This window comes from Passer domesticus, chromosome 7, assembly GCF_036417665.1.
Source record: "Passer domesticus isolate bPasDom1 chromosome 7, bPasDom1.hap1, whole genome shotgun sequence".
NCBI lineage: Eukaryota > Metazoa > Chordata > Aves > Passeriformes > Passeridae > Passer > Passer domesticus.
The window spans coordinates 41,520,684-41,529,139 of record NC_087480.1 but is presented as its reverse complement, the minus strand read 5'-3'; the positions used below and the strand labels follow the sequence as shown (position 1 = coordinate 41,529,139).

Here is an 8,456-nt window from a genome sequence, read left to right as displayed (position 1 = left end):
AAGATGCATTTACTCTCAATCTAGCTTTAGCAGTAAATGCTTCCCTGATGTATTGCTTCGGACTTACAAAGAAATATTTGTGCTCTACATAATAGTATAGTTAGGAGAATTACTGCATGGCTGAGGAGATTCTATAAAGGTTTATAGCTGGTGCTGTTACTGTAATTTAATCACAATGTAGCTAATGTAGTACTTTAATATCACACGTTACTTTTTTATTTACCATTTATTAGTAGCTGACAGTCAATCATGACCACATCATAAACAAATCACACAGGATTCTGGAGGAGCCCTGAAGTTCCAGAACAGATGCACTGTAGCTCTTACATGTGCTCCATAACAAACTAGACATCAAATTATTTTTTAATGGAGTAATCATGTAAGTCAGGGTTCTTGTTTTCATTCAGTTCATCAGCCAAAGAAAATGTTTTTTGCCATGAATACAAATAGTGTTGCACATGGTGCATGCATGTTTGAGTTAGCACTCCTCTGAAAGGACTACAGGAGAATGTCTTCAAAAACATGAAGATTCAGGTAAAAGGCACCGTGTACATACTGATTATCCATTTATACAGACTAAGAATTGTGCTTTCCTGCTTTCAGCCCCCTTTTTGTTAGGTTTGCTCTGATTTGTAAATGGAGAAATTAAATATAGTAGAGTCCACCAAGAGCTCTTGCGTACTGAAATCACAAAAAAAATGTTACAATAAGGATTTTTTTATCTTAAGAATGATAATTTTATTGTTCTTTTTAGATGCACTGTAGGATCAATTTATCTCAGATTTGATTTCATGATCAGGTTTTAGTACAGAATCACAGTATTTCTCTGAAGTCATTTATGTTAGCAAAATTAAATGCTGATTGGAACTTTGAAAGTACTGCTCTTTGGACTGAAACCTGTGCTTCTCTCAAGACCCTAAAGATCTTTTAATTGCAAACAAAATCTTTGTTTTGCAGTCCTCTCCAGCTGTGGGGGAATGACTAGTAACCAACATCAGACTGCCATGCTGATGGATGTGGAGCAGGAATAAGCCCCTCAGATGTGTGTTTGTGGGCTATTGGTGCATGTCTGGGTGTGCTGCAAAGGAACAGCCTGAACACCAAGGGCCTTCAATCACTTGAAAGGCTTGCCAAAAACTCTGGTAATGCACTCCCTGGCATGGCTTATTGCTACTAGAATATGTCTCTTTAATTCAAATTTCATGGAATTTACCCTTGGATGGTGAAAAATTATTCCTAGAAGAAAAATGTAAAATATTTGGAGAAGGTATATGGGAAATGCCCTTGCTTTGTCATTAAATAAATTAGAATATTAAACTTTCTTTTTCATTCAGCATTGCTTATGTCCACAGGTTCTCCAGACCAGATGGACATTTTCAAGTATTAAATGCGATGTAAAGGGATTGCTGTTCATTTGACTTTTCTTCAGTGACTTTAAAAAAAACCAAAACAAAACCACATACCACAAAACCACAAACCCACTTTGCTATTAGGAGAAGCCTGTGAGCACTCTTCTCCCTAAAATTACTGGACAAATATTTTAGGTTCTAGTAAACCCTTGAGTTTGTTTATGTATTTATTGACTCTCATATATTTTTAAAAGGAACCTGAAACACTCAGTATTCTGTTGTAGTTAGTTTAGATAAATGGACAGTTGTGCCAAGTATAGCCAACTGAAAATGGCTACTGAATGTTTAAACATTATTGGTAATATGTAAAAAAAAATATTGTCAAAGGAAGACACTGGTAAAACCATCCTCATTTCTGTCTCTAGCTTCCTTTTTCTTTTGAATGCCTCTCTGTGTACAATTACTTTCAGTGCATTCTCAAAAGGTCACCAAAGATCCAAGTTAAATCAAATTGCACAGAAATCCATTAATTTTTAGACATTATGTGCTATTCTGCCTTGTAACTTCTAAGGGAAATTCCTGGTTAAATTTACAATATATTGAATTTCAGACACTAACCTCTACTTTTGAAAAAAGGGTTTAATACCAGATGCATTCAATTAATGCCATTGTATCCATATCTATTCAAAACCTATATTGATCCTTGAAAGCTGTAGAATGATTATTTCTTTACAGAGTTATTTTTAAACAATTATTCTGCTGCCTGTGTTTGGGACAAAATTTCTGGCATTTAGTCCTTCTGTTCTAATAGAATTTTATTGTAGCTGCCTGAGCAGCCTGATGCAGTCTCCTAATGCTTTTCTTGTTTGACTCTTTCCTTGTCTGGTGCTGTCCTTACCTTCCCTCACAGACCTGCTGATCACGGTGCCCCCGTGTTGCTCTGTGTCTTGTCTCGAGTGGCTGCTCTCCTTTCCCTGTTAATCATGTGTGCCAAGTTGAGAAGGATGCCACACTGTGAGGAGTGGGAAGGCTGGCAGGAAAATGTTCCATGGCAGTTCTGGATGGTCACTGCGGTCTGAAAGAGATGCTGCAATGCAAAGTGAGATGATTCTTTGGAATATAAAATTTAAACGTCTGCTTTCCATAAAATATATTCTTGGAAAATTCTGTCTCATTTACAAGCCAATGTAGAAATAGACCCTATTTTCTTTCCTTACCACCTTAAATTTGATTAACTGAATTAAGAATTATTTAATGCTGGGCAGAAATTACAACTCATTTTTTTTAACAGAAATGTTGCAGGAACTTGCATTGAATTCTCAGACTGTTTTTCTCAGAAAGAACCTTGACAGTGTGAGTTGTTTTTAGGTGTAAATAATTTGGATTTATCCACCTTTAAAAAATATAATTCTGTGAGGACTTTAAAAACTCCCAAATGAAGCCAAATGAAACTTAAAACTTTCTGGGGTGTTTTTTATTGATCGGTGGTGGTGGTGGTGGGGTTTTTTTGTTCCCATGAAACCCTCTCCTCCCCAGTTAGTGTTTTTATTTATTTTGACATGAGAACATATGCATTTTGGGTCAATCCTGAAGTATCAATTAATTTCAGCACCTATTTTGAGACAGGGTTTAAAAAATCCATTATTTATACAGCCATACAGTTAAATGATTTTTTTTTTTTGGGGGGGGGGGGGGGGGGGCAGGTCAAGTACTGCAATTTTTTAAAATTAATTCTACCTGAGATACTGGTTTATATTTATTGTTTTTCAATGTTTTTCTAAATGTTAACAGTCATCCTCAAGTGAGCAGCTTAAGGATTCATTGCATACTATATGAAAATTGTGAAGAGTCCTTCAAAGCACAGGGCACAGTGGGTTTTACTGCCAGCCTGCCAGCAGAATTTCAAAGGCATGTCTGGAACCCAACATCCAATAGAAATGTAAATGGCTGAGATAGCCTGATGGTGCATGAGGAATCAGAACCCACCATGGCTTTCACAGTCATGTGGCAGGGCTGGCTCATGAGAGAGCTCAAATTGTAAACTGCACGTATTTGCTATGCAACAAAGTGAAACGTAAGTATGGCCCTTGGAAACTATTTTCACATGAATATTTTTAATCTTAGAATAAAGTTCTAAGTTTCTTGCTCAAAATAATCTACTGTACATGTGACATGTGGTTCTTGGGAAGTATCTGACTTTTTCCTTTTTCATATGAATTATCATCCTTTTGATAATATGAAAACCTAATATTTGTAACTTTTTTCATATCATGAAAACTAGGGTCAATCTGGCAAGCAAGGATTAAATGACAGAAAACAGGCAACAGTAAAAACCCCCAAACTTGCAAGTTTGTTTCTGGGTAGTTGTTAATTTGGGCAAGTAAGTTTCAGATCCACACCAAGACATCAATAATTTAATACATCATTTTGACAATACCAGTGTATTATTATGGGACCATCAACTATTTGCCAGATCTGCAACAGCAGTCAGATTCCAACTCATTGAGATATTAATTTTGAAATCAGTACAACTGGGATGTTTGAAGACCTTTGCAAATCTGGACCTAAGTGACTATTGTCTCTCCCAGAAATTCAGAAATAAAAACGTGCTGTATCTGGTAAGAAATGACATTCAAATTATTTCTAAGGACAGGATTTTTAATGAATATGTTTTTTATGTTTTAAGGCATCAACAACAGGACAACAGTAATGTCTGAAAAACCCCAGATACAGTGATCTCCTGCTAAAATACAAGGTGAGGATTATTCAAGAGAAGGATTCACTGTCCTTGCACTGGAGGAGCTACAGACGGCACATATTGGTGTCTTTATGCCTTTTTCTAATAATTCAAGACAGAGTTTGTACCAATACCTGTCTTGTTGTGTGCCAAGAGCAGTTGGAAGAAGTTATAAGCCTGTAAAAATAGGCGGAATGAAACTTGCAGTTCTTTCCCTGCAGCCAATATTCTAAGTACAAAAATGTATAGAAAGACATGTTTTCTACAGCAGTGGAATCATGCAAAGGCAAAGCCAGACCAAGGTCTGGGTACACTGGTTGTTTCCAGACCACTATGTGTGTAAATAACAAACAGAGCACTGAAAAAAAAGAACTGAAGCACAAATCTCCTCTCTCTGACTGGTGCTGTTTGGTTTTTGATGTATATGATGATAGTGTGATTACGGTAATTAATTGTCTCAGAAAAAAAATCCATCTGGCTTCATGTCTTGGTTGTTTTTTTTTAATACTCTGAAAGTATATCTTGATTTGTAAAGTATAACTGGGAAAAGAAGAAACAGAAGCAAGAAACCTTTTCATAGTATGATAAATTTCCTTTAAAACTCCTGAATCCTGTAGCCCTGACTTTAATGCTTATAAACTTATTGCAAATGTCAAGAGTTCTTCTTAAAGGACAGGCAGAAAATGGATCCTGGTCACCTCAAAGAATTAGATTAACACAGGCTTGTCTAGGTACTCCAACAGGATCTTGGTAAGGGTAAAAGGTAAAAAATCTGTTAGATGACACATTTATATAAGAAATTTGTTATACCTGGCATATGAAAGCTTATCCTGATACTTAAATATCCCATCTTGGCTTATGCAGAGAGGTGGACAGCTGACATCTCTAAGTCCATTTCAACTTGTTTTTTTCTTAACATGGATATTTCCTATCATCCCAAACATACCTTTGTGCAGAGAGGTTATTGCTGATTTTATCTAAAATAAACTTCAGGGCAGTTTTACATTTGGCAACATGGAATGCTAATCTACTAAGGCTGTGGAGAATGAGCTGATCTTTTGATATCCTGGATCCCAGTTATCCTACTGGCACTTATACAGAATTTCATCTAACATTTTCTATATGGCCCCATAAAAACTGGTTTTGTACTTCATTTCTTGCAGAGATTCTCAGTGTGGAATCCAGAGCTACACTCAACCTGTCCATTTCCACTTCACCTGACATTAACAGAAATATCTTTTTGATATGGCTCAGAACTAGAGATGAACTGTTGGGCTCTTGATGCAACCGAGGCAAAGCGCGATTTATCTCTGAGGCCACAGCGAAGGCTCTGCTCCAGGGTAAGTTACTGATTTCCTCCAGGACCTTTGCTATCACAGTTTATTACTATCAAATTTCTGTGGATCTGTTAATTAGCATTACAAAATTTCCTTTGGTTTTGGTTTTTACTTCTAGTTTTTATAGGCAGAAAATCCAAGTCAGTCACATAGTTTGCTCCTGTTTGCAAACCTGCAAGTACCAATTGAGTGATAACAATGAGAGCTGAAATAGTTGCCTGTGGGACGGTGACTTTGAAATTTCACAACAGTGCTGTTTCAAATTTCAGACTTCTTAAATGCTGAAGTAAAGATTTCAAACTTCAACTGTGGTCCAAAAATCCCATAATTTTGGAATTTGATATTCTTTGCATTAAAACTGATGATGTATGACAAAAGTTTCCTGAGGGTTACAGTTTCTAGCACTGATCTAGGTTTAATCTCTCCTTGCTGACACAATTTAAATTTTTTTAGGATTACAGAAAGAATTCATGTTACTCACACAATCAGCCTATTTGCAGGCTGCAGTTTCTGTTGCTGTAATAATGTTGTTTATTAATTTATGGAAAAAAGGCAATACTAGTCAGTATAGCTGCATATGATCTATCTTTATCTCTTCCATAAATCAGAACATTTCTTGCAATCCAAAAATTTTCAGTGCTGGAGATTTTTAATGCTTTAAAATATTGAATTGTTTTTATTAGGTGTTGGTTTATTTAGAATATGTTTAATTGATTTTGAATCTTCTACAGTTCTTCTATCTAGTATTTACATGCATATTTTGCTAATATGATTTTATTTAATTGATCTTTTGATTTTAGTAGCTGTGATTCCTTAAAAATCCTTTTCAGTTGTCAAGCAAATCAGAGACCAAATGCTTAAACAGGAGAAGGATGAAGCAATTCCACATTCTCAAGAATGTGTATATTGAAAAAAGTTGAAATTGAAAATATTGAAAGTATCAGTGTAACAGTCTCAACACACCAAAAATTATTGCAATTTATTGTCTAATTTTGAATGAAATATGTCCATAAAAAGGAAATGCCAAATAGTAACAGAAGGAGAGACAAGCATTAAAATCATGGAAAGAAACTTCTGATAAAAATGCCTGCCATGCAAATTTCTGTTGCCCTGAAGCAATGAACTTGTGATAAGAGTGTCAACTTTCAGTGGTACCACCCAAACTGGAACAGATCCTGACAAACTTGCTAGAGATTAGAACTGTCCATAGACTGATTTATTCAAGATAGCAAGGACAATTCAGGCAAGAGCTGCCAAATTTCAAAGCTGAGCAACCCATTCATGCCCTGCCCAGAGTGACAGTCAGAGATGTAATTAAGCAGGGCTTTCCTCGGATTCCAGAAGGCAGGATTCAAACTCTGCTGAAGGTTTTTGACTTCTTAGTCTACCAAGAACACATCCTACTTTGGCATGAGACCTGAAAAATGGCAGGTGTGCTTGCACATTCTCTTTTGCCCAACATGGCCAGATTTTCTGTCTAGAAACCTTTACCTTTTCAAGGCATAGATGGCTTATTCTGGATGTGTATGGATTTGGCACTGAGCACAATGGGCTACAATTCCTCTGGGGATTCACATGTGCTATCAAACATAAAAAATTCCTGAAGGAAATTTATTTTATTGATCCCAACAGGTATAATAAACAGTTCTGGATAAAATTACTGGCTTGGTCACAACACTGTTTAATTCCCAGGAGTCAAAGAACATCTGACCAGCCAGAGCAACTGAGGCAGCTGCTCACAGAACCACACTACTGCTGACACCAGGGCTCACTGAAAAAAACAGAGAAGCTCTTTTTGCAGCTAATGAGCTAAAGAAACTGAACTATCAATTATGTAAGACCACATTATTAACATTTCAAACCACCTGAGGCTCTGCACCTCTTTATTTTCACCACAGATGGACCACACACTATCCTGTACAGGTAATTGCTGATGACAGCATTGTGTGAAAATGACCCCTCGTTACCAGTTGTGGGTGCCAAGACCTCGTAACTCATTGCAGGCAATAAGTAAAATCCTTGTTGGGATGATTCTATTAGAATAATTTGATGTTAAAGGACACCCCCACTCCGAGATAAAGCAAGACAAAAAGCTCCCAGAAGTCTGCAAGAATCAAGACAAGAAACTCCACAGCACTTCATATTTCTAACAGTTAAATATTCAAAGGAGTTGTTATCAAGCTCAAGAAAAGTAAAAACGTGGCATGCCAATTTAAGATCTGGAATCTTTAATGATTTGCTTTGAATTTTCTGTGAGATTAGTGAATATCCAAACTTAAGTAGTTAATTAGTTTGTTGTTCTGCGATGCTATGAGATTCACAGATTTCAGAAGAGACTCAGAAGCAATTAAACACATTATTTTTGCATACCTAGTTTAAAAAGCATTCTAGTCTTGAGAGTCTAGAATGTATATTTAAATTTTTTTTTTACTCTTTTTATCAGAGCAACCAGTATTGTATGGCAAGTTTAACTCATGAAAGTACTGAATAACAAGCAGCTTGTGGTTTTACTCTCTGTTGTGGGTTCAGCCTGAGAAAGATATTTTTTTTTTTTTCTTTCATCTTAACAGCTGATTATTTGTTGCCTCCCTCTCTCAGACAGCTACCCATAGTAGCTTCTTGCCTGGGATGGAAATCCTTAAAATCCTGGGAACTTGAAATGAAAGTAGGAGGAAATAAAGGTGTAGACTTTGGTACCTGTTCCTTTTTTAATGTAGATTTCAGCTGATTCTGTGTCAGGAGACTCAGACTGGTCCACTAACTCTGTATTTGGAGAGATAACTGGGATTTTATTCCACAAACAGTTTGCCTGTAAGTCACTGTGAGTTGCCAAGCTCCAGGATTGTGGCAGTTCTGTTTGTAAACGAGCATCACAATATAATTGTGATATATATTGTAGGAAAGCACACTCAAATCCACAGCTGGCTCTTTTTTGAATCTATTCTTACTTATTGTTGAGTTCATTGACGCAACCTGAAAAATAACTGAAAGGAAGTGTTGGATTTTAGTTTCTTTTTAAAACTAAACAAATGA

General features: G+C 36.3%; 1 long non-coding RNA gene across 1 annotated transcript; it reads left to right on the top strand.

The window, feature by feature from the left end:
• Window positions 1–840: 840 nt before the first annotated feature.
• LOC135304132 (uncharacterized) lies at window positions 841–5,608 on the top strand. The gene is made up of 5 exons (XR_010365575.1): window positions 841–1,142; window positions 2,260–2,448; window positions 2,641–2,702; window positions 4,036–4,104; window positions 5,250–5,608. It is a non-coding gene; the product is annotated as an uncharacterized LOC135304132 (long non-coding RNA).
• The last annotated feature ends 2,848 nt before the right edge of the window (window positions 5,609–8,456 follow it).